The sequence below is a fragment of the Pogoniulus pusillus genome, chromosome Z, assembly GCF_015220805.1.
Source record: "Pogoniulus pusillus isolate bPogPus1 chromosome Z, bPogPus1.pri, whole genome shotgun sequence".
Taxonomy (NCBI): domain Eukaryota; kingdom Metazoa; phylum Chordata; class Aves; order Piciformes; family Lybiidae; genus Pogoniulus; species Pogoniulus pusillus.
The window spans coordinates 11,235,630-11,263,008 of NC_087309.1; positions in this window are offsets into that span (position 1 = coordinate 11,235,630).

The following is a 27,379-nucleotide window of genomic DNA, read 5'->3' on the forward strand; positions in this document are numbered from 1 at the left end:
ATACAGGAAATCATATATATGATTCTCCATCTTCAAATGAAACCAAATAAAAATTAAAATAACATTTCAGGGGACTGTTAAGTCCAGCAATGTGACAAATTTTTTTCTGAAAAAATATTTCTATCTGACAAAGTAGACATCTAAGTAGCATAAGCTCATCTAAAACACTTGTGTAGCACAAAATGCACGCTTTTATTTTACTGAAACGAGGACCCTCATGTCAGGAATTGCAAGTCAAGTGGAACTCATTTGCCAAAAGAGGATGCAGAAGTGGGCATTAGTCCAGAAGAAGGAAGAGTTCCTGGTGGGAACATTTGAAACCTGATGTCTTTGTACATAAGAAAAATTAACTCAACTACCAGTAAATCCACTACTAATTCTCAGCTTTGAGGAGGAGAAAAACTTATCTTCCTCTCCAGATATTTTATCCTAGACACCCACAAAAAATCATGCAGCAAATCCACAGAAACGCTTACACATCTCATCAACACTATTACCTCAAACCTCAGCTCTCACACTAATGAGAATTCTTTTAAAGAACTTTGAAGTTTTTTATACAGATTGCTGACATAGGGCTTATGCATAAGATAAGCAGCTTCAAAAAAGGTGCCAGAAATTGTCTGATGATTTGTTTCCTGCTGCTTCTGCCAGCACTGCTTCTTTGTTAAATCTATGGACAGGTCGACCCAGAGAAATCACCTAAGGACACCATTATTTTGAGAATTTACCTAACTCAAAAGCACAAAGTAGTAAGATTTCCATTCTGCTGGGCTGCACAAGGAATATTGAAGTAGACTGGCACATTGCTGTTGGTCACACAGGTCACATGCCCAAATGAGCTAGAGGATCTAGGTCAAAATAAGCTAGTATAGTGTATATGAAGAATTTAAGATGCAAGATGTAAACTGACTGTTTGTTGAGCATGGCAAAAAATCCTTAACTCTGAAGACCAAGGAAGTATAGCTAGCATGGTCACTGACAAGCAAAGACAGGATCTGGTAACAGGTTAAAAATTGCAAGTATAATTTCAACATGAATAATTGAAGTTTTGCAGAGAATTATTGTTGCAGAGGGGGTTCTCTATGCCTACGCCTATTTGGCGGAGGTGAGAAATTAATTTGAGGCATTATTAATTTTATATAAAAATATAATTTATTAAAATTAATATTTATGAACTCTTGCCACCTCCAACCACTGTGTAATAATATTTCATTCTGTGCAAGGTTATTAAAACAATTAGGGATTTGGTCAATAACTGGCAAACATTTAAACTATTCACAGAGAGAGAGGTTTCCCTTTGGCTTAATGCCGCTTGGGCGCTTATTGCTAATAGCCCAGCAGAGGGGCTGAAACTCTGTCTGCTCCAAGGCAGAGGTAACTTATATTACAGAGGTATTGAAGCTCACTTAGAAGTCTTGCTATTAATTATTAATCACCCTCCTGGGGTTGCATCACAGCCTGTGCCCAGTGTCCGGACTTCCAGGGGTCTCTCTGTGGACTCTGTGAGGCTGGAATCTTCCCGGCTTGAAGGGGAAATAGGTGATTCTTCCTGGCTCTGGGGTAGACAGGTTTTCTCTAACCTTTTGTTCTCCTGGAGAGGGGTGATCTCTGCCTCAATGCTGCTGTCTTCATCTGGATGCTGTGTCCAGGGATTATCAGCTGGCAGGATTCCAGGAACAGGAGACGAATGTCTATGCTGGTTCTGGCATGGTCCTCTTCACACGGGTTCAGGCCGTGTGTGTGGGGGTGTTAGCAGACAGTCCAGAAGTCTGCTTTCCTGGTTCTCTTACCAGGCTTTAAGCTGGGAGTCTGAGCTCCGTAGATAAGTGATATAGCTTGCAGATATGCACAGCTGGCTTTGGGAGGTTCTATCGGCTATCATGCACAGGCTTGAATGAGCTCTGCATCTAATGTACGCAGTCAGGTTAGCTGAGAATTGAATCAAAACATGAGGTCTGTGCCTCAGAGAGCATCGGAGCTATGCAATGGCTTCCAAGCATGTGGGTATGAGCAGCTGAGTGCTTAGGTGAAGGTCAGAGCTTAGCTGATCCTTGCAAGTGGGTCAGAGAGCTGAGCTGCACTGCGCTGAGCTGAACAGATCTGAACAGAGCTGAATCTGAACACTTGCTTCTCCTGTGCACCCCTCTACAGACTGTGGGACGAGATTAATGTGCCCCTTTGGCCACCACAGTGACCAGTTAGGTTGGCAGTAAGCCAAAACTTACCATAATAGGCAGGAGGCTTTTGTCTGGACTCTCCCAAATATGGGGATCACATGGCATTGCCCCAGGGACACACGAGTTGGGGGGGGGGGGGGGGGGGTGTTACACAACCCTGTTTACAACCAGGGGTCCTGGCAGAAAAAAATGTCCATGCATGCAGGGTCATAAAGAAGCCTCTGTTTGGGCCTACAGGCCCTCCACGACAATTATGTACATAAAGGCAATTTAACAAGCTCTTCAGGATGGCATTTTATTCACCTACCAAATAAAACAGTCCTTTCCACCATAGTTAGTCTGTCTGATGCCAACTTATCTATAAAGGTAGGTGGCAAGATTACATAGTTATTTCATAGAAACATTTAGGCTGGAAAATGCATTGAAGATCAGTGAGTCCAATCATTTACCCTACTAGTCCACTACTAAGTCTTATGCTCAGGCACCACATATACAAGACATTTAAACACGACCAGGGATGATGACTTGACCATGTCCCCAGGCAGACTGTTCCAAAGCCTGACAAACCTTTCAGTGAAAAAAAAAATCCCTAATGTCCAGCCTAAACTTCCTCTAGTGCAACTTGAGGTGGCTCTGTATTGTTCTATCACGAGTTACTCAGAAGAAGAAACCAACACCCACCTCATTATAGTCTCCCTTCAGGTACTTGAAGAGAGCAATACGGTCTCTCCTGAGACCCAGTACCATCAGCCATTTATCTTAAGACTTGTTTTCTATGTCCTTCAGCAGCTTTGTTGCTCTTTTCTGGACATGCTCCAGCACCTCAATGTCATTCTTGCATCGAAGTGTGAATACAATAATCAAGGTGTGCCCTCACTGATGCAGTGTACAGAGGGGTCCTGCTTGTCACATTGCTTTTAATATAAGCCAGGATTCCAATGACCTTCTTGGCCACATGGACACACTTCTTGATCTTATACGGATGCTTGTTGATCAGTACCCCTGGGGCCCTTCCAACCAGAAAACTTTCCAACCTCTCTTCCCCAATCTGTGGAGTTGCATCAGACTGTTAAGACCCAAGTGCAGGACCAAGCACTTGCTTTCGTAGAATCACAGAATCACAGAAACATCCAGATTGGAAAAGACCCTCAAGATCACCAAGTCCGACCTATAACTCTACTCTACAAGATTCACCTTAAACCATATCCCTAAGCACCAAATACGTCCAGGGTGGGTGACTCAACCACCTCCCTGGGCACCTCATTCCAGTGCCTGACCAGTCTCTCCATAAAAAACATTTTCCTAATATACAATCTAAACCTACCCAGTCTCAGCTTGAGGCCATTCCCCCTTGTCCTGTCTCAAATTACCTGTGAGAAGAGCCCAGCACCAGCCTCTCCACAATGTCCCTTCAGATAGTCCTACTCAGTAGCTCCCTGAGACACCTTGTTGAAGCTCGTGCAATTAACCTCACCTCAAAGATCCAGTCTGACTCTCTGTAGAGCTTCTCTACCCTCAACAAATCAACACTCCCATCTAAATTGGTGTCATCCACAAACATACTGATAGTGTGCTCTATCTCCTCATCAAGATTGTTGATAAAGAAGTTAAAGAGAAGTGGTTCCAACACTGTGTCCTGAGGAACACCATCTGTGACCAGCTGCTAGATGGATTTAATTCCACTTGCCAATATGCTTTGGGCCTGTCCATCCAGCCAGTGCATGCACCCATCCAAGCCATGAGCAGCCATTTTTTTCATCAGAATGCTATAAGAATGTTGAAGGCTTTATGGAAGTCCAGATAGATGGCATCCACAGCCTTTCCCTCATGCACTAGCTGGTCATCTTGTCATAGAAGGAGATCAGGTTCATTAAGCAGGATCTGCCTTTCTTAAACCCATGGTTCATGTGTTAGATTTCTGCTGTAAAAGGATGCTTTTCAATAATAAGAGAATGATATGCTTTACTTTGGTAACCATGTTATTCTTTTACAATGGGCACTACAACACTTCTCTTGGGGAACTGTAACACTGCTCAAGGGAATAGTCTGCATTGTTGGCAAGAGAGACCTCAAAGGAGAAAGGTGGGTTATAGTGATAACCAGTGGATCATGTGCCCAAAGTTAGTGATGGGGCTCTGCAAAATATTCCAAACAAGAAAAGTCTTTGCCCTGATGTAATTCTAGGTAAAATAAACAGTAAAGAAAACCACTTTCTCTGAAAATCTCCCTGCCTCCAGCTCCTTGGAAATACACCACAGAATGTCTTCTGGTCTTATGGGGAATGAATCAGGGCTTGCAGAAAAGAGCTAACAATACATCAAGGAAGGCTTGAAAACTCCATGACAGTGCAGTGATACTAGTTATTACTGGCCACATAACTGTGTGAAAAGTAATTTCCTAGAACTTTATTGATAGCAAAGGCATTAAAGGTTAAATGGTCCCTGTTAGATGGAGAAATTAGTTACTGGTACTATTGCATCTGGTTCAGTCTTGAAGACAATCTACAAAGTAGAAACTAAACTTTTTAAAATCTTGTTTTTAAATGAGAAGGAAAAAATGAAAGAAGAAAGACAAAAGGCTATTCTGCCTGTTACCTACATGAAGAAATTTACTGAATTTCCCTTGAACTATCATTGATGGCTGAGATTATCACCATAATATCACATAAGTAAAACTAAATCAATAGAGAGGGGAAGAGGTGTGTTATTTGGACTGTTCAATGTTTTGAGTTACTTTTATTAACACCTACTTAACTTAAACACAGAGAGACACCTGGGAGAAATGTTTTGTCCATTTTACATTTCAGAGGAAGATCAAGAAAGTTTGTAGCACATTTATAGGATTCCCAAAGTCCTTTGGGGGGGGGGGGGGGGGGGGGGGGGAAACAGGAGAGATCAAATTTAATATAGCTAATACTTTAAAAAGTAAAAGCATCCAAGACTACAACACCTTAAAGAAGTATAAAAGGCCTCACAGCTTCTTCTTCTTTTTTTTTGCCCCAGTACTTTGGCAGTAGTATTTATAATGTGGGAAGGATTAATGTTCTCTGACATTTTCTCCCGGGGTAAGGACACAACAGACTGACACAGTAGTGTATCTACTGAACAACAACTTCAGTACTTCATTTTGCCAGAAGACCTTCTCTTTTCATAGGTGTGGAATAGCTTACCCAAACTAAACTAGGAGCTGGAGTTTGTCAACTAGATTTTCCCCTAATAATTTCCAAACTGGAGAGGGCATTTTGGTTGTAGGCTCAGAGTCACACACTAGACAATGATTTTGCAAGGTCAGGATGAGGAAATTGCTGATAGCAGAGAGGAAAAAAGGTAGAAGAAATCACTGAGAAGATAGTTAAAGATTCACATTCGATGTTAGAGGAGAAAAATCTCTTAATAAGATAATGTTAAGCTAATTTGGTAAAAGTGGATACAAAACAGACAACAGTTTAAATAATATAATGGAAATAGGCTCTTCAGAGTTTTAGCTCTGCAGCTTTGCATGAACTCACTTTGTAGTGACTTCTATTGGCACTGCAAATGTCTCAAGCCAAGAGTTCAGAGCATCTAATAGAAAACTTGGATAATCAAAATCAAGCTATCAAAACAATCCTGAACCAAATCAAACATAGAGATTTATTTACCAGTTACCTCCACAGGACTGCCAAGCCAGTGGCATTTTGTTCCAAAAGCACTCAGGCTCTTTTGGTAGCAGAGATGGGCCAGCTTCTCTTGTTTTTCATGTCCAGTTTACAGGAAATCTGGTGCCTACCAACGTTCAGTTTTCTCAGCCTTCATTTGATACCAAGATCCCTGAATTAACCCCAGAAAGGTAGGTTTTCTTTCAGGCTACAAGTAGCCATGGAGCTTTTATCTTTTCCTTTATCAGAGAAATAGAATTTCCTAATCAATGTCCACTGAGGTAAATATACCAACCAGCATTGGCAGCTGTCACATTTCCTGAATCTTTTACTTTGTATTCAAAGTGTGAAAATACTTCCTAGAAGGAATTAAACAGCCTTATCATAAGAACCTTCTGTGAATTGCCTTTTACAAAGAAGCTGGATAAAAGCAAAACATAAATACATTCAACAAGCCTGTGAGTTTAAGAGAAGTTATCAGATAATTGCAGAATCACAAAATCAAAGAATGTCAGGGGCTAGAAGAAACCTTTAAAGCTCATACAGTCCAATTCCTCTGCAGAGCAGGATCACCTACACTAGATCATACAGGAACATGTCCAGGAAGGTTTTGAATATCTCCAGAGAGAGAGAGACACTCCACAACCCCCCTGCGCAGCCTGTTGCACTGTTCTGTCACCCTCACAGGGAAATAATTCATCCTTATGTTTACACGAGCAGAGCCTGGCTCCATCCTCCTGGCACTCACTCTCTACATATTTATAAGCATTGGTGAGGTCACCTCTCTGTCTCCTTCAAGCAGCAGAGCCCCAGCTCCCTCAGTCTCTCCTCATAAGAGAAACGTTGCACTCCCTTAATCATCTTTGTGGCTCTGTGCTGGACTCTTAAGCAGTTCTATGTCTCTCTTGAACTGTGAGGCCCAGAACTGGACACAGTACTCCAGATGTGGCCTCACCAAGACAGAGTAGAGGGTGAGGAGAACCTCTCTCAACCTACAAGGAACACTTCTAGTACACACCAGAACAGCATTGGCCCTCCTGGCCACAAGAGCATGAAATCTCATGAAAAAATCTCAATGTATTTTACATGCTGAAGAAATTTTAATGTGCTTTACTCTAGGTGTTAATTCCTTTTAATCTGATACTGCTTCCATACCATCACAATCTTACACATCTCAATATGCGGATGCCATAAGTATTTGCTAGTATCAGCATCCCATTATGCTGTAAGACAAGATGAATCCTGAATAATTGACTCTCTCAGTACATGGAGGTGTTCAAGAAAAGGCTGGATGAGGCATTTAGTGCCATGGTCTAGTTGATTGGACAGGGCTGGGTGATAAGTTGGCTAGTTGATAGGTTGGGCTGGATGATCTTGGAGGTCTTTTCCAACCTATCTGATTCTACAATTCCATGATTTGTTGCTACTGTATTCAGGTGACTGCCATTTAAACAATGTCAGAAAAGTACCTTTAATAACCTGGGTAAAGTAATAGTGAAGTCCCTGGTTCTAAATTTTGTCCACAGTGGTTTAAACATTTGTGTCCACAATGGTCTGGTCTTACAAGTGACTGATCCATGTCTACAAAGAAGTTGTTCGGTCCAGCACAGCTTTCAAAGTTACAGATCTTTCCTGAAGGAGCCATTAGAATCAGCTGTATGTTTCTTCTCAGGTAATTAACACAAGGTCAGACTGTTGTTGTTGTTGTTGTTGTTGTTGTTTTGTTAGGGGTTTTTTATGATGGAACTGGGAAAAAGTCATTATAGGTGAATAAGTAGAAAAATATGTGTCTAGAACTGTTATGGCAAGAGTGATGAGTATGCAATTGTCCTGGTGAAGAGAAAGTGTAGAGCTGAAGTCCAGCAAAAAGAGGATGGCTTGAACTTGGTCCTCTTCCACTCTTTCCTGGAATGTAACCTTTGAATTACTGCATAAGGAGCACTTTAATACTCTGGAAATAAGAAGCCACTGCATTTTGTGGAACTGAAAGCTGCAAACATGCTGTGAGAAGAGCTGCATGACCAGCAAGGAGATACAGACCATCTGTCGCCTTTCCAAGAGAACAGAGGCATACGTATTGGGGAGTTTAATGTATTATCTTTGGCTCCTACATGCTTTAGGCACCTACAGGATTAGGCAATATCTAAATTAATATCTAAATAATCTAAATATCCATTTGTCATTGGAATGGGCTGCCCAGGGAGGTGGTGGAATCACTGTCCCTGGAGGTGTTCAAGAAAAGACTGGATGAGGCACTTGGTGCCATGGTCTAGTTGACTGGCTAGGGCTGAGTGCCAGGTTGGACTGGCTGATCTTGGAGGTCTCTTCCAACCTGGTTGATTCTATGATTCTAAATAAGGATTCTGAGGATCTAGTTCCTAGGTTTAGTCCCACATCAGTTCCATATCTAAGATCTTTTGTGGGTCTAGGCTTTGGTCCAATGGCATCTATTGCTGTGAAACAGAGCAATGTCCTTTGTTAATAATGTCATGGAGAAATCTTGCAGAGCAAAGATATGTTTATTACCCTACATAAGATGCAAAGAGAAACAGACATATTTTCCAATCGGGCAAATAGAGAATAATCTCCATCTTCAGATTATCTGCAGTGCACAGCTTGCTATTTTCTCAAGCCAACTAAAACAGAATGGAGAAGTGGTCAATCAGTTTCGCAATCAGGCTAACAGAATAGTCTTTTATTCTTCACGTTAGCAACATTCTTACAACTTCTGTTAAAACTCGTTTGTTGTTTCTTCAATTTTGCATGAGTCAAAAACACAAAAAAATCAATCTTGCAATCAATCTCAGAGGCCACTGAAAACAAAACAAGTCCAGAGGGTGAAGCACTCATAAAACAACCAGACAAGGCAAACAGGTAAAATTATTCTCTGCATAAAGTAAGCCAGCTTGAAAACTCAAAAAAAAAAAAAAAAAAAAAAAAAAAAAAAAAAAAAAAAGCAGTATGGTTTGGAAAGATTCCTCTTTCAATATTTTTTATGGAAATAAAGGAGATTTAAAAACCCCAAAAAACAACTAAACATATGCTCACAAACAGTTGTCATTATACTGGCCTAAGTTTTGGGGTATTTATTTTCTTTTAGAAGTGTCCTCTCCTCCCTTGCTGTTCGCCCAAGATTTAAAGAATTAAAGGAATTCTGAAAATTTAATATAGGTGGAGGGTCAGGTGGATAATGCATACTATGAATAATCATTCCTTTAACTTTTCCTTGTTTTCCCTACCTTCCAAGACCTGACTGATTCAACCACTTCCAGCACACTTAATAGAATCACAGAATCAGTCAGGGTTGGAAGGGACCACAAGGACCATCTAGTTCCAATCCCACTGCCATGGGCAGGGACACCCTACCCTAGATCAGGCTGGTTACAACCTCATCCAGCCTGGCCTTAAACACCTCCAGCCATGGGGCCTCAACCACCTCCCTGGGCAACCCATTTCAGCCTCTCACCACTCTCATGCTCAAAAACCTTCTGCTCACCTCCACTCTGATTCTCCCTACCTCCAGCTTTGCTCCGTTCTCCCTAGTCCTGTCACTCCCTGAGAGACTAAAAAGTCCTTCCACAGCTTATTTGTAGGCCCCTTTCAGATACTGGAAGGCCACAAGAAGGTCATTTGGGGGCCTCTTCTTCTCCAGGCTGAACAGCCCCAACTCTTACAGTTTGTCCTCACAGCAGAGGTGCTGCAGCCCTCTGAGCATCCTCATGGCCCTTTTCTGGACACTCTCCAGCATCTCCACATCCCTCTTGTAATGGGTGCTCCAGAACTGGATGCAGTACTCCAGGTGGTGTCTGACTCGAGTGGAGTAGAGAGGGAGAATCACCTCTCTCACCCTGCTGGCCACACTTCTCCTGATGCAGGCCAGGCTCTGGTTGGCCCTCTGGGCTGCAAGTGCATGCTGCTGGCTCATGTTGAGCTTCTGTTTGTGATGGTTTGGGCTCTTACCCACTCCCCCACACTTTTGAATTTGCCCCAGCTAACTCAGACAGCCTCCGGGAATATAAATGAAGCTATTTATTTTACAGCAGCAAATATACAAGCAGCTATTTAAAACAGATACAGTTATATACAGAAATATACAAAGGATAAACAATACAGAAGCACAACTCCCCTCCCAGAAACCTGAGTCCCCAGGAGGGGCTCTCAAACCACCCCAACACCTCCCCTTGCCCTCTTAACCTTACCCCAGTTCTCAGGAAGAAGAGAGGTGCAGCAAAGAGGTTAGGGAGCAAAGTTAGTGGGAGCAAGGTTAATGAGATGTGACTAGGTCTGAAGGCAAAGGCAGAGTGAAAAACAAAATGGAGAATGTTTACCTCTTCTTCCCAGAGTTCTCAGCGTGACTGTGAGAGAAGGAGACACAATTGTTTTTCATTTCACTGCCCATTATCTAGTTCTTTTACCACAACATTCTAGTTTGCTTCAAACTAGCACACTGGTACACCAGCACACCCAAGTCCCTCTCCTGAGGGCTGCTCTCCTGCCAGTCACTGCCCAGCCTGTATTGGTGTTTGGTATTGCCTCCACCCAGATGCAGGACATTGCACTTGGTCTTGCTGAACCTCATGAGGTTGGCTTGTTCCCACCTCTGCAGCCTGTCCAGGTCCCTCTGGATGGATCCCTTCCCTCCAGCATGTCTGCTGCACCACACAGCTTGGTGTTGTCGGCACACTTGCTGAGGGTGCACTCAGTGCCTCTCTCCATGTATTTGTAAGTGTGGTCATCAGAACCCAATAGTTTCTTTGCAGGGTGTAATGACCTAGGATAAGTAATTCTGCACTCACTGGAATTTCGAAAATAAGATTTTTGTCTTCTAAAAAAAGTTGTGTCCTATTTATGCAGGAATCCTTTTAAAAGTCTGAGGTGGGATATCATATAGAGATCTGAGGAAGAGAAGTCCTCCTAAACCTAAATATGCCTCTCGGCATAGAGGACATTACCCTACAAACTGAAGTTCAGCAAGATGTGTCACTTTCATTTATCTCTGATATCAATGAATAGATATTACAAGAGTTGTAGTTTTTCCTGTCCTACTCTGAATAACAGAAATACTCTTCTAACAAATACTTTTCTACTAAATACTTTTTATAGCTGTTTTCTTCTGACTCTTCCTATTTTTGAGGGAAGTATCTTTTGCACTGTGCCAAAGTGATCAATTTTCTCAAACAGACTTGCTGTTTCAATATAGAACTTGTGCTTAGGAAATAAATTGCTTCTCTGTATGCTTCTAGTTCTTCTGAAGAAATTAATTCATTGCATGCATAGAGTTACAGGAGCACAGGCTCTTTCCATGAACAGCATTCCAGAGCTAATATGCATTGCCTGCATTAGAAACATGTCGGTGAAAATTTCTGTCAGAGAGTCTGTTCTGAAAACTTGTGCAGTGAAGTCTGCCCTGAAGCTCTACCTTTTTTTTTTCATTTTAATACCCATTACTTTAGACAAAACAGGAAAAAAAGGAGTATTGAATTTGACAAAGGCTTGAATTGTTTCAATAAAATATTGTAGGAAATATCTTCTGAGCAGTTGGTCTAACAGATAAACTTTGTGCACTCTGTTCTGTGCTACTTGCGCTTTACAGAACTCACCCCTACCTTCTCCAAACTATACTGTGGTTGTTTCTCTGCAGCTACAATGTACCTTTCATTTGAGGAAAACAAAACAAAACAAAATTCTGGTAATGTTGGACAGATATATATATATGTGTATATATATATATATATATATGTATATATATATATATATATATATATATATATATATTTGGGAGCACAGTGCTGATATTTGCTGCCAAGTACTTCCCAAGTCTATTAAATAGTCAAATAGTGCTTTTTGCTTTTTCTGGAATTTGCAAACAGTAGATATTTGTCATGTCTCATACCCCCACACACACCTCCCCTGAACTGTCATAATGGAAAGGAAAATATATTAAAAGATGCATCTGTGCAAGTTAACCTTAAAACATCTAAGCCCACAGTTATAAAAACAGAAAATAAGTTTCTCTGTAAAGAAAACTTGGAAGTTAACAAGTCAGGTTTTAGCCTTAGGGGTTCAGAAAGGTGTCACTAAGGGCTTTTAATGTCACACGCATTAAGCTAGCCTGCAAAAATAGCAGGCATAAGCCATAACTCATAAAATTACTCCTCTCTACCTCAGCCAGAGTCAAGTTCAGGGTTACCTGTATTCCAGACTCCATCAGAGTGTGGAAATTGTGGAATCAACCAGGTTGAAAGAGACTTCCAGAATCAGCCAGCCCAACCTAACACCCAGCCCTAGCCAAGCAACTAGCCCATGGCATTAAATGCCTCATCCAGGCTTTTCTTGAACACCTCCAGGGATGGTGACTCCACCATCTCCCTGGGCAGCCCATTCCAATGCCAATCACTCTCTCTGCCAACAACTTCCTCCTAACATCCAGCCTAGACCTCCCCTGGCACAGTTTGAGACTGTATCTCCTTGTTCTGTTGCTGGTTGCCTGAGAGAAGAGGCCAACCCCCACCTGGCTACAGCCTCCCTTCATGTAGTTGTAGACAGCAATGAGGTCACCCCTGAGACTCTTCTTTTTCAGGCTAAACACCCCCAGCTCCCCAGACTGAGAGTCTCTCCTCACAGGCCTACCCAGGCTACCTGGGTTCCAAGCTCAGGAGTACTCTGCTTGGCAAAATCTGGACAGTAGGAAGGCAGCCAGTGTTTGGTTTCAGGCCCCTCACAACATGAAAGACCTTTTTTGTGTTCAAAGGACAGCAATAGAGTTGGCAAAGTGTCTGGAGCACAGTCCTGTGAAGAACAACTGAAAGAACTAGAGTTGTTTAGTATGGAGAAGGGGAGGCTCAGGGGCTTCATTGCTCTCTACAGTTGCCTGAAAGGAGGCTATTGCAAGATGCACGTCATTCTGTTCTCCCAAGCAACAGAACAAGAGATAACATCCTTAAGTTGCTCCAGCTGTGATTTAGGTTTAGGCGCTGGAACAGGCTGCCCAAGAAAGTGGTTCAATCAGCGTACCTGGGTGTATTATAAGCACCAGATGCTTAGGGACATGATTTATTGGTGAACTTGGCTGTGTTAGGTTAAAAGTTGGACTTGATGATCTTACAGTTCTTTTCCAACCTAAATAACTTTATGATTCTATCTGCCTAGGGATATTTTAACAGTTCCAGACTCTTTGCTTCTGTTTTTATCATTGCTCATTGCTTTATTGATGAGACACTAATGAAGCTAGGAGGTGGCATCTAGCCTTTACATTGGAGAGATGAATAAAAATTCTTCTGTAGTTCAAGAGCAACATCTTTTATTCCTGTTTTTCTGTATGTTAATATTGCTAATTTTCAGTTTTGGTGTGGCAATTCTGAAGCAGATCCATGCCTGATTTCAAAGTGAGGATGGAGGCACTGGTTTTGTTGTTCATGGCTTTCTCACCTCCACACCCTGGCTTGTTGCTGAGCATGCCTTTTACAAGCCAGCACAGAAGAGCTGGTATTTGGTGTTTTGTCACCAGTATCAACACAGTGGAAGACAATTAGCAACTGGAGCTGCCAAGAAAATGAGCTCAGAGTAACAGGATGGTGTGAATAACAGGAACAGATTCCACTCAACCCATGACAGACATGGATAATTAACTTCTCCACAAGTAATAGGTTAATGCAGGGGCTAGATGCAAGATGCAAGTCTGTCATGGAAGGGAGCAGAGCCTATCACGGAAGGTAATAGAGCCCTTTAGCAGGCCCCAGTTGTGCATAGGGTCGTGGCTCACATTGAAGGCCAAGTCATCACAAAACCCAAAATAATATTCCTATCTTCTGTCCAGCAGCTACAGGGCTCCTGAGAATATTTCTCCTCCAGGAGGGGTAGAAGGTAAACATTAGCTATGTTTTGAGCCAACGACCTTGGTTCCCGTAGCTCTCTGGACACCTGTTGGAGGCTGACCCCTAGGTGATCCTCCAAACTTCCACATTTGAAACTTTGCACTGATTCGCTTCCCACTGGCAAATGCACTCACTGGCGCCTTTGAACATGGAGTAGGAATCAGTGTAAATAGTCGTTGCTCCATGCTCTGCTTCTAGCATGAGAGCACGCAATTCCCCTACCTGTGCACTACCACCACCCTCTTCAGTGATTGTTTGGCCTGTACCAATCTCCAAGGCAGCGGCTTTGTAACGCCACTTGGACCCCACCCTCCGAGACAATGCATCTGTAAACCACACTCCTGACTTATCTGAGTCTGCGGTCATTTCTGGGGCCACCTGAATAGGAGAAGGTTTATATGGCTGACCAAGCAGTGCTTTATCAGGGTTTATGGGCTGTTGCAATTTGGATACCTTTGTAGGTCCCTCTTTCAACGGGAAAAGCTGTGAGATTCCCTCTAGGTAGGCATACCACTTTCTTACAGTGGCCTTTTGGGCAATCCCTTCTGGTGGAGGAGATCCTTTAAGAATCGATTTCAACAGCAGAAATGGGCCTTGCACTACAATGTCTTGTGTAGTGCGAAGCTTCTCTGACTCTTTGACAGCCCGAGTTAGGGAAAGGAGTCCCTTTTCCCATTCTGAGTACCGTGTCTCAGTTTCTTTGAATGCTGTTGATGAAAACAAAAGAGCTCTACTAGGACCATTGGGTGCCCTCTGAAATATTCCACAGTATGAGGCGTGCTCGAAAAAACCCCATTCAGCCCTTAAGGCATCTTGTGGGTGCAAGGGCCCCAACTTCTGATATGCCTTCAGCTCATCTTTAAGAACTCTCAGGCTCTCAGAGTGTCGTGGAGTCCAGTCCCAAACTTTGTGCTTCTTAAGCAAATCATACAGAGGACGAGCAATCACGGAGAAACCTGGGATGTGTTTTCTCCAGTAGCCCAAGGTGCCCAACAATTGTTGTAGCTCCTTTTTGGTTTTGTGGTATCTGGCTCTTTTCAGTTTCCTGTAAGGTATCCTCTGGTACTGACACTGCACCTGCCACCCACCAGGATCCTAGGAATTTAATCTCCTGGCTTGGGCCTTGGCACTTTTCCCTTGGAATAGTCAGTCCTTGGTCAGTCAATAACTTCCAAATGTCTCTGGCTACTTCTAGTTTTTTGACTTGCTTTTAGCCCCCTGCAGATCAGAAGTGAAAGGCTGACTAGACTTGTTAGGAGAGGCGGCTCTGGAACCCTTGTTACAGTCCCCTCCTGCCTTATCTCCATCACGGTCTTTAAATGTCTGGTCAAATAGCTTTTGCATCATTCGACTCATGTTATCAACTGCTTTACTCAGATTATTGAATTCAGCCTTCATGGGATTATATTCTACCCGGCTCTTCTTCAACAAGTCACGAGATTTTACCCCGTATTTGTGCTCCTGCTTTAGGTATACAACTGGCCCATAATAGGGACTTTGCCCCCAGGATATTCCCGAACTGTATAGACAATTGAGCTCAGGGCTCCCCCTGGGACTCGATGGTGGACTCGCTCCAGGACTCCCTCTGGGACTCCCTTTAGGACTATCAGATGCCTTGGCATGTCACACTTCTTGTTTCTTTCCATGTGAGGCGACTGCATGACTGCCTTTGTTTCCAGATTGCTTCTTCTCAAAGAAGGATGCTGGTAAAAACGGAGTATCAGTATAACCTAATTCTCACCCTTTAATGGACAATTCCTCCAGCAGCTCTCCCCACATAGTGTGATGGGATAAGCTCTCCCCAGATTGCATACTCTCTTGCAATACTTCCTCAATTTGCTCTCTCCTTACATTACATATACCCCTTAAAACATCTGGTAGACCTTTTACTAAAGGTCTCAGGCTGTGTGGCTCTATCGGGGCATTCATGGGATTTGGATGAAGTCCCCTTTGACTCATAGCCTGCATACATGCCAGCTTAGTAACTGTTTCATTCAATTCATCACAATTTGTGACATAAAATTTTGTGGGTTCATCTCTATCTGTAGGATCAAAAGAACCAGCCCAATACAAGATTCTAGAGCTCAATGCAAGATCCCCCTCGGTACCTGTACCTAAGAACACTTCAGGACCCCAAGAACCTCCCTGTACCTCATCGCTGGATAATATTGTCGAAGCAGCACCATTTTCTATAAGTCTATAAACATAATCAGTTATTGTCTCGTTAGGCATATGAGAATAGTTTTCCCTTAACTCACGCATCTCCAGTGCCGTGTGTGGTCGACTTCGCGTGGCCGTGGTGTGTTTCCCCCGTTTGCCTTGAATGGTTTCTGACTTGAAGACAGGATTCACGGAGAATGATTTCATGCTTCCGTATATTTCACAGTATCACAGTATCATCAGGGTTGGAAGAGACCTTACAGATCATCAAGACCAATTTCCTCCATTTCCATGTCGCTACTAATTGGCGTGTTTCCAGGCAACGCCTTGGGGCGGTGCTTCTGCTTCTCCTTCCGGTGAGGCAACGCAAGCGCGTGATCTTTGGGCAGCGACTTGAGGCGTGGCGGAGCAGGCGCATGGTCTCTGTCTCTGTGTAATGGTGCCGGCTCAGAAGATGGCGCTGATTGGGAAGGCGGCATAGGCATAGGCTCCGAAGATGGTGCCGTCTGGTCAAAAGATAGCGGCTGCTTGTCCCGGTGGTCGGTTTCAGTCTGAGTTAAGGCAGAGTGGCAGATAATCACCTGTGGCGTTAATGGCGGCGGTGGTGGCGTTTACTGCACTCGGGTATGCGGTGAAGGAATCAGTGAGGACTGTAATGGTGGTTCCTGTTGTATCAGAGGCGGCTCGCGGCGCGGTTGTTGAGGTGCCACAGGTGGCAGGTCCAGAAACATTATTAAGTCAAACTGGTCGGAGCTCGGTGTCTCGGTTCGGGACTGTGGGTGCTGTGCCTGTGCCATTAGCAGCGGTTGTGGCAGCGACTGTAGGAGCGGCAGCTGTGCTATTTGGACTGGGGAAAGAGTTGGCCAGCCTTGGTAAGCTGTCGGGTCTTTCAGTCGAACCACAGGCTGTGGAGGTGTTTTGGCGGGTGGCTGAGCCTGTGCCGTTAGCAACGGCTGCAACGTCTGCGGCTGCTGTGGCTTGGCTCATGGCTGCAACGCCTGGAAAAAAGTCTTTTTGAGGCTTTCTTCTAAAGAACGTATCCAGTTCTCAGTTATCGCGGACACATTTATGTTTGCTGCAGCTCGGCACGAACTCGGCAACGCCTGATCCTCGGAAGCCTCGGAAGCCAGGGCCCACCTTGGCCTGAACCTGCAGAAGGCTCAGACAACGCCCTGAAATTCATAATACTCTAAGAATAATACTCTAAGACCCTGCTGAACTGCATTTGGACAGCGAGTAACCGACAAACTCTTTATCTAGAGACTAAATGATCTCCCAAGACACAAATGAACTCTCTTAAAATCACAGACTCTCTTCAGTTAGCCATTTTCTATTTTAGTCTGCGACCGCGAATCAAGAACTTATGTGGGATAGTTATAAATAAGTTTGGGAAGGGGATTTTTTAGTGTTTTAGTAATAAATCATTTGATCTTCTTTACAAATTGGCCTTGCATGTTATTCCCCATAAATTCCCCTAAATTCCATTCCAATACAGAGCCCTCTTGCAAAGGTCCCATTTGTGCACAGGATCATGGCTCACATGAAGGCCAGCCATCACAAAATCAAAACACTACTTTCTATCTGCTGTCCCAGCAGCTACAGAGCCTCTGAGAAGATTTCTCCCCCAGAGGGGCAGAAGGTAAACATAGGCTATGTTTTGGAGTAAAAGACCTTGGTTCTCACACCCGATGAACATCTGTTGGGGGCTGCCCCCTGGGTGGTTCTACAGGTTGTTTTGGTAAAAATTATCCAATTGTCTGAATTGATTATAACTTTGTACCAATCTGTAAAATTAACATAAATTAGCCTGAACTGGCTAAACACACCTCCTTTGAACACTATAAAAATGCTGCATTTGCCTTAATTGAGCACCTTCCCTGCTCTCCTTCTGAATGATACCTTGCTTGCACACGCATCGCTTGGCAGCATTAAAGTTACGGCCAGCTCGGGACGGCACGGCAGCGCCCGACCCTCATCAACTTCAGAAGCCAGCACTCAGCGTGGCCCGGACTCGCGGAGGCTCGGACAATGCGCCTTGAATTCATAATACGTTGAAACTTCTCTGAACTGCATTTGGACAGTGAGTAATTGATAAACTTAGTCTAAAGACTGAATAATCTCTGAAGACTCAAATGAACTCTCTTAAAATCACAGACTCTCTTCATTTTTGCCATTCTGTATTTTAATTTGCAACCGTGAACCAAGAACTTATGTGGGATATGGGGAAGGGGATTTCTAGTGTTTAGTAATAAATAATTTAAATTTTTTTTTTATAAATCGGCCTCGCATGTTATTTCCCCAAAATTCCCCTAAACTCCATTCTGCAACAAAGTCTTAATGCAAGACTGTCAGGATCATCAAGTTCAAACTTTAACCTGCCTGTTCCCCCAACAGAACAGTGAGGAGATGTGGTGGAAGGTCCAAATTATACCTAAAAATATATATCCAAGACATGTCTCTGTATGTCCTAAACCCATACCTACATATCCACCTTGCCTTGCTCCTCTCTCTCCTTCCCACCTTCCCAGGCTGGAAGAAGTGGGAAGAGCAGACAAATGCCTTGGTGCCTCTCAGTCTGCCACAGAAGCACTCTATTCAGTCTTGTTTTGCACCATGTTTTGTTTTTGGTAAACACAGATCACAAATGCTGAACATGTGCACCTCTCTTTATTGGATAAACAGTCTAGGATTTGCCTTAGGGTTTTTACTTGTTGTTATTGGTCAAAGACACTTGCCAAAATGCTTAAAAACTAGCCAACTTGTTTGTTTGCTGCTGCTGCTTTTTGTTTCTCTTGCTACCTGTTTTGCCTTGCATTCCTCTGCACTGCGTGTAGCGAAGAGCTTGCCTCTCCCACGAACGGAAGATGCTGGCGCTGTCTGTCTCCTGAACTGAGCCAAGGAGCTGAAACTGCTTGCTCCACTCCGGGAAGCATCTACCTGCCTGAGCTCAGTCAGTTTGACTCTGGTCAAGCCTAGCAATGGCCAGCAACATACAGACCTACCATTCCTACCACTCCAGCCAAGGGCTGACCTTTTTGCTATACAGCACTCAATTGGACTGTTCCATCCCACAAGCCTGCCCAAGTGGCTGGCCAATCCAGGAACTTCCTGGGAGCCATGGAGGATTTGTCTTGTGTCAGTGGATCTTCTCAGACAACACACTGAATTCAAACTATGCAGGCAACAAACACACATACATACACACACACCGACACCCTTCACCATCACCATGTGGAAAGGCCACCACGTGGCTGGGACTTTATTTTTCTTGTTTATGTATCTGCATATAATTTTTGATTACCAACATTGAGACTCAGGACAGTGAGTAAATTAACTCTCTTTTCCGAAGTTTGTGAAGGTTTATGCTGGTGTTTAACTTCTAAGCAGCAGTTTGTGCCATAAGACTCTCTTCAACAGTTTAATTTTCTTAAACTTTCCTAAGATTGTTTAAAGAAATCTAATTAGCCACGTAGGGGTTGGTCTCTTCTCCCAGGCAACCACCAATAGAACAAGGGGACACAGTCTCAAGTTGTGCCAGGGGAAGTATAGGCTGGATGTTAGGAGGAAATTCTTGCCAGAGAGTGATTTGCCATTGGAGTAGGCTGCCCAGGGAGGTGGTGGAGTCACCATCACTGCAAGTCTTCAAGAAAAGCCTGGATGAGGCACTCAGTGCCATGGTCTAGTTGATTGGATAGGGCTGGGTGCCAGGTTGGACTGGATGATGTTGGAGGTCTCTTCCAACCTGCTTGATTCTATGATTCTATGATTCTAAATACATTCTGCAAAGACAGTTTTACCAGCTGTATAAAAGAATTTCTGTGTGTTGACTGTAAATAAGTTTGGAAAATTTTTCTTTATATATTTAATAAACTAATAATTTTTATATCAGCCTCATTATAATTCACATATAACCCAGTTTAAAATCCTTCATTAACAGGAGAAAAATAACACAAAACTCAGAGTTGAGATAATAAGAGTTTAGTGTAACGTAAGACATCACAGTCACAATGCATGATTACTTTGGCTAATAATCTAATTAATCTATTAATATAATGAATTATTACCTTATCTTAGGCCATTTGCAGAAGAAACACAATGAAATACAGGAAAAAAAACAGCACAAAACAGAAAGCTAATACCAGTGAGCCAACTCCCATTCATCTCTCTGCCATGCCTGTAAAAAAAGAGCCAACACCCAAGACTCAGAGCCCAGAAGTAGCAACCAGAACAGGAAGCCTTCAATGTTGCTATCTGAATTTTAAACTCCACATACTTCACTCCAGTTAGCACTTTCATTTTTGAAGCTGGTGTGACTGCAGCATGATAACAGCAGCAGGTTCAATGCAACCCATGCCAGACACAAATAAATAGCTTTCCACAAGTGCACCTCAGACCCTCTTCCACCCAGTCACACCACCAGGCAACCAGGTGGCTGTTGATGCCCTTATGGAAGACATCACCCAAAATCTGAAAAGCTCATCTGTGGAATTTGGCCATCACATGGCCAGAGAAGAAGTTTCTAGAGAAGCGATTTCTGCTCTCTTAGCTACAGTGTTTGCTTTTTTTTCTTGACTGAAAAGATAGTTTGATTACAGTGATGACAGGCAAGTTTTTTCCCCTATTAGACAGCACTTTCCTGACCTCTTGGCTGGCTGTTCTGTATAAATATTTACTCTGCAGCTCATTTCTCTGGTCTCATGTAGGCTGGTTCCCTCAGTGGAGAACTGGTAATGCAGTAGGTGTTACAAAGTCGTGAAGGCCCTGTTCAGCCCAGAGCAACACCCTGAACTTGAGACATGACCCCAGAGCCCTCGTCACCTGTCTGAGGGATGCTCAGTTACCAGTGGGATCATGGCCACCCTCAGCAGTGGGGACATTGTTAATAGCCAGAACCTAGACGGGCAAAGAAAAGGACCCTGGCACTTCCATCCCTCTCAGAGTCACCACAGAGGTCCACAGCTGCCTGTTCCCTGAATAACAAGGAGCCAGGGCTGAGTACGGCAGCGCAGTCAGAGCCTCCCGCAAACCAGCAAAGCCAGACTGGGGTGCTTAAGCTCTGTGGGCTACTCCGAAGGTGTTCTTAAGCCTCCAAGCTGGTCCAGAGCTAACTAACAACTGCACTTCAAAATTGTTATAAAATATAATTAACAAAACAGCCTGACCAAACTTTGCAGAGACAGCAGCACCCCTCCTAAGTGCAGGCAATGTGACAGCAGGCCATCTTACCTTCAAGGAAGGCAGAGGCTGGTCTGCCGTGACAGAAATGAGGGGGTTTTGAGAGGGAATAAAAACTGAAGAATGTTTGAGGCTATTAGATGGGCTGAGATTGTACAATCAAAGCACCACTGTTTGCTCTGCATATTCACCCAGCAGATGTGACCTTGGCATGTTTTCACTGGGACTTACCTTTACTTTGCAGTGAAACAAGACTCTGCTCCTTTACCAAACACAGTACTTCTAACAGAAAAACAAACAAACAAACAAAAGTAAAAGGTCTTAGTCTTTTCCCTTTCACATCAAATTTGCCATCTGCCCTTGTTTTTTCAATGTTTAGAAGCATGAAATAGTAAATGTCAGGCATAAGCCTTTTCATATGTTTATGCTGGAGGCAAATCCCAGCACTTTCAAATACCATGTCAAAATTCAGGTTTCAAGTATAAAGAACCTGACTGTTAAGCGAAGTTTCCATGTTGTTTAAAGGCCTCTGTGACTTCAAATAGACTATTTCAGCATATATTATTTTATTAAATAGAATTAGAAAACTGTTTTGATCTTAAAAGAAAAGGTATTCCAAATGGAGAAACTCCTGGTCCTACTGGTGTGGTTTACATTTTTAATGGAATCTGATACTCTATACAAGATTTTGCCCTCTGAGTTGTTAACTTTTTTTTCCAGTAGACACCCGTTTCCATGTAGATAGACTAATATGTTCAAGAAATATCTCTACATGTATTTGAGGATATTTAAATAGTTTTCGTATGGAACAACCACTATTTAGAAGTGGATTCACTTGTAGATAACATTAAAGGGAAGCAACGGGGCCACTTCGGGTCCTTATGAGCTACAAGAATTCATTCAAAGTCACTAAGCTGGTAACAAATTGCATGAAGTTCTGCAACTTTGATCCGAGTAGGGGAAAAAATAAAAACAACAAAAAAACACAGCATATCAACATGTTAAATTATTCTTATACGAAGAATTTCGCTGTAATTTGCCTAAGTATATATTTTAATGTGCTGCACATTTCACACCAATACCATTTTCCTAGCATCTCCCCTACGAAGAGAGACAGAGCCCTGGGGCGGTTTAGTCTGGAGAATCACAGTATCACAGTATCACAGTATCACAGTATCATCAGGGTTGGAAGAGATCTCACAGATCACCAAGTCCAACCCTTTACCACAGAGCTCAAGGCTAGACCATGGCACCAAGTGCCACGTCCAACCTTGCCTTGAACAGCCCCAGGGACGGCGACTCCACCACCTCCCCGGGCAGCCCATTCCAGTGTCCAAAGACTCTCTCAGTGAAGAACTTTCTCCTCACCTCCAGCCTAAATCTCCCCTGGCGCAGCCTGAGGCTGTGTCCTCTCGTTCTGGTGCTGGCCACCTGAGAGAAGAGAGCAACCTCCTCCTGGCCACAACCACCCTTCAGGTAGTTGTAGACAGCAATAAGGTCACCCCTGAGCCTCCTCTTCTCCAGGCTAAACAATCCCAGCTCCCTCAGCCTCTCCTCGTAGGGCTGTGCTCAAGGCCTCTCACCAGCCTCCTCACCCTTCTCTGGACACTCTCAAGCATCTCGATGTCCCTCCTAAACTGGGGGGCCCAGAACTGAACACAATACTCAAGGTGTGGTCTAACCAGTACAGAGTACAGGGGCAGAATGGCCTCCTTGCTCCTGCTGACCACACCATTCCTGATGCAGGCCAGGATGCCACTGGCTCTCTTGGCCACCTGGGCACACTGCTGGCTCATGTTCAGGCGGGTATCAATCAGCACCCCCAGAACCCTCTCTGTCTGGCTGCTCTCCAGCCACTCTGACCCCAGCCTGTATCTCTGCATGGGGTTGTTGTGGCCAAAGTGCAGCACCCTGCACTTCGAGCTATTGAACCCCATCCCCTTGGACTCTGCCCATCTGTGCAGGTGGTCAAGGTCCTGCTGCAGAGCCCTTCTGCCCTCCAACTCAATCACATCTGCCCCCAGCTTAGTGTCATCTGCAAACTTGCTGATGACTGACTCCATGCCCTCATCCAGGTCATCTATGAAGATGTTAAAGAGGATGGGGCCCAGCACTGATCCCTGAGGGACACCACTAGTGACTGGCCACCAGCTGGATGTGGCACCATTCACCACCACTGAAGACTGAGAGATCTGATCAATGTGTACAATTATCTGAAGGGTGGTGTCCTGGAGGGGTTTCTTTTATTCCTCTTTTGTAAGGGGGAGGTGAGAAATTAATTTGAGGTGGTATTAATTTTTATAAAATTATTTATTAAAATGAATATTTACAAATTTGTACCACCCCCAACCACTACAAAATCAGGTTCATTGTGCAAGATTATGAAAACAGCTTGGTATGTATTTACAGGGATTGATTATTAAATGGAAATATCAAGTTATCAACAACTATAGACAGAGAGAAAGATTCCCTTAGGCTTAATGCCTCTTAACAACTGCACTGTTTGCCCCGTAGGGCTGAAACTGTGTCTGCTCTTAAGACAGAGGTAACTTATACTACAAAGGAATTAAAGCTTGCTTAGATCTGTTGCTCTTAAGTATTAATTATTAATCACCCTCCTGGGATTGTGTCACAGTATTTGGGTCTTGGTGAAGCTGAAATCTGTCCCAGCTTGCAGGAGAAGGATAAGGTGTTCCCAGTCTCTGGGGTAAACAGGATTTCCCTGACCTTCTTTCCTGGAGTGAAGTGGTCTCTGCTTCGGTGCTGCTGCTTCTGGATGCCATGTCCAGGGATAATCAGCTGGCAGGATTTCCAGGTGCAGGAGAAGGATTTGTCATCTGTACAGCTAGCAGGCTGCGTTTGTAGATTTGCAGACTACCTGGAAAGGGTCTGCTGGGCCTAGAATTTTCCAGTCTTACAGAACAGCTGGCAAGCAGGGTCTATGCCAAGCTGCAGGGAGACTTGAGCTCCGTAGACAAATGCAAGGATAGCAAGCCAGTTTGTATGGCTGCTTTTGGGCTTAAGCAGGGCGCTCTCAGCTCCCCGTATATGTATGAAGTGCAGGCGTGCAGGCGCTCTGCTTCTCAAAGGGTTCGCAGAAAGCTTAACTGCACATTGAGATCAATGCAAGAGGGCTGAGCCTCAGTAATGTTTGCAAGTGAGGCCTGACTCTGTGTCTAGGCCATGCAAGCAGGTCAGGGCAGCAGGGTGCTGCTATGTGGATCAGAGAGCTGAGCTTGATCCTCTGAATCTGGACGCTCTGAATGCTCTGAATGCTCTGAATTTCTGAACACGTGATGCTCCTTTGCACCCCTCTTTATAGACTCTGAGCCGAGATTCGTGGCTCATTTGACCATCTAAAGTGATCAATCAGGCTGGCAGTAAGCCCAAACCGTACCTTAATAGGCAGTAGCTGTTTGCCTGGACTCTCTCGATTAGGGGATTACCTGGGTGGACCCCAGGGGTACACAGACTGGGTGTGTGTGTGTTACACAACCTGTTTACTGCCTTGTGGATCCTGGCAGAAAAACATGTCCAGGCATTTAGAGACATAGAGAGGCCTCAGTTTTGGGGCTGCTGCCCCTCCACCACAGGTGGGTGTCAAGTGACTGGGGCCAATCTCTTGTCAGTGGTCAGCAGCAAATAGACAAGAAGCAACAGCTACAAACCAGAACATAGAAGGTTTCAGCTCAACATGAGGAGAAACTTCTTTGCAGTGAGGGTGACAGAGCCCTGGAACAGGCTGCCCAGGAAGTTTGTAGAGTCTTCTCTGAAGACTTTCAAAACTCACCTGAGTGCATTCATATGTGAACTACCCTGGGGATCCTGCTGTGGCAGGAAGATTAAACTCAACAATCTCTGGAAGTCCCTTCCAACCTCTAAGGTTCTGTGATTCTGTGGTTCTGTGGGGTTTTTCTCACATGATTTGCCCAAAATCTTCAGGCTGAATTGTCCTTCAGAGGCTATTAAACCAGTTAAATCTCCATGTAATCCATAGGACTCTTCATATTTCTGTCTTATATTTATGTATTACCCTGCAGCAATTGGAGCCTTTTGTCACACACATTAAGAACATTTTTCCTTGCATGATAAGTTTAATAATGTCAATATTTCTCAGTCATGACTCGTTTTGATATGACTAAGCATAGATGCTTAGTCCATAGTTGCTAGTCCACAGACAGCAGGTTAGACTTTTCTCAAATGTCTGTGCCATCTCACAAGGGTTCAGTGGTAAGTCTACCAAAATGTCATGCAGTGTGCCCAGGTGGCCAAGAGAGACAATGGCATCCTGGCCTGCATCAGCAACAGTGTGACCAGTAGGACAAGAGAGGTTATTCTTCCCCTGTACTCAGCACTGGTCAGGCCACACCTTGAGTACTGTGTCCATTTCTGGGCTCCTCAATTCAAGAGAGATGTTGAGGTGCTGGAATGTGTCCAGAGAAGGGCAACAAAGCTGGTGAAGGACCTGGAACACAAACCCTATGAGGAGAGGCTGAGGGAGCTGCGGGTGTTTAGCCTGGAGAAGAGGAGGCTCAGGGGTGACCTCATTGCTGTCTACAACTACCTGAAGGGAGGCTGTAGCCAGGTGGGGGTTGGCCTCTTCTCTCAGGCAACCAGCAACAGAACAAGGGAACACAGTCTCAAATTGTGCCGGGGGAAGTCTAGGCTGGATGTTAGGAGGAAGTTGTTGCCAGAGAAAGTGATTTGCCATTGGAATGGGCTGCCCAGGGAGGCGGTGGCATCACCATCCCTGGAGGTGTTCAAGCAAAGTCTGGATGAGGCACTTAGTGCCATGGTCTAGTTGACTGGATAGGGCTGGGTGCTAGGTTGGACTGGATGATCTTGGAGGTCTCTTCCAACCTGGTTGATTCTATGATTCTATGATAACGTGCTTAGAAAATGTAGGAGTGCATGTTGTTGATGTCACCTACAGCTACACTAGGAATCTAGGCATTGAAATTTTGTATTTACTTCATTCTTTGTAATTTAGTCATTCAGGTTGTTATATTTAAAAGAGTGTAAGTATACTTGCAAAGAGATTATTATAAACCATTTAAGATACGTGTGTTTCACATTTTCATTAAAAATTGCAAGAGTAGTTTTATCTTTAGAATCACAGAGTATTAGAGGTTGGAAGACAGAGATCGAGTCCAACACTCCTGCCAAAAGCAGGACCACTAAGGGCAGTCTACACAGGAACACGTCCAGGTAGGTTTTGAATTGCACCAGAGAAGGAAACTCCACAATGTCTCTGGCTAGCCTGCTCCAGTGCTCCACCACCCTCACCATGAAGAAGTTTCTCCTCATGTTGAGGTGAGGTGAAGTCTTCAATGTTCCAGTTGGTAGCTGTTGCTCCTGGTCGTATTGCTGCTGACCATTGAGAAGAGATTGCCCCCAGCCACTTAGAGTCATAGAATCAGTGAGGGTTAGAAGGGACCACAAGGATCATCTAGTTCCAACCCTAGATCAGGCTGGCCAGATCCCCATCCAGCCTGGCCTTAAGCACCTCCAGGGATGAGGCCTCAACCACCTCCCTGGGCAACCCATTCCAGCCTCTCACCACTCTCATGCTGAAGAACTTCCTCCTTGCGTCCAGCCTGAACCTCCCGATCTCCAGCTTTGCTCCATTCCCCCTAGTCCTGTCACTTCCTGATATACTGAAAAGTCCTTCCCCAGCTTTTTTCGTAGGCCCCCTTCAGATACTGGAAGGCCACAAGAAGGTCACCTGGGAGCCTCCTCTTCTCCAGTCTTGACACCCACCCCTCAGATATTTATGCACATTGAGATCTCCTCTCAGTCTTCTCCAGACTGAACAACCCCAGGGCTCTCAGCCTCTCCTGGGTCTCAACTGGACTCTCTCCAACAGGTCCTTGTTGATGAAATATGCAGGAATCAGATGACTCATGATGAGTTGGGAGTCAGTTTTTGTTTCTAAAATATCTGAAAAACTTGAATGTAGTAAAAATGTATTAGCTGCATCTATTGCGTGTTTTCAGGAAGTCACCCCCAGCTATTTCTCTCACCTCTTAACACACAGAGACAGGCAAAACAAGCACATAAAACTTGTTGCCTTCTCATATAATGTTGCTGATATGCTGTCAGTAAAGAGGTAGCTTTTTTAGAGACAGAAAGCATCTTTCTATTGTGTACATGCATTGTGTCTAGACCGAAACCCTTTAAATTATCCTGGGAAATTCCAGGCAGCACTACAGAAGTAGAAATATTATTGCTTTGGCTTGATGATTTTAGCATGGATGATTTCTTCCCCTGTACTCAGCACTGGTCAGGCCACACCTTGAGTACTGTGTCCAGTTGTGGGCTCCTCAGTTCAAGAGAGATGTTGAGATACTGAAAAA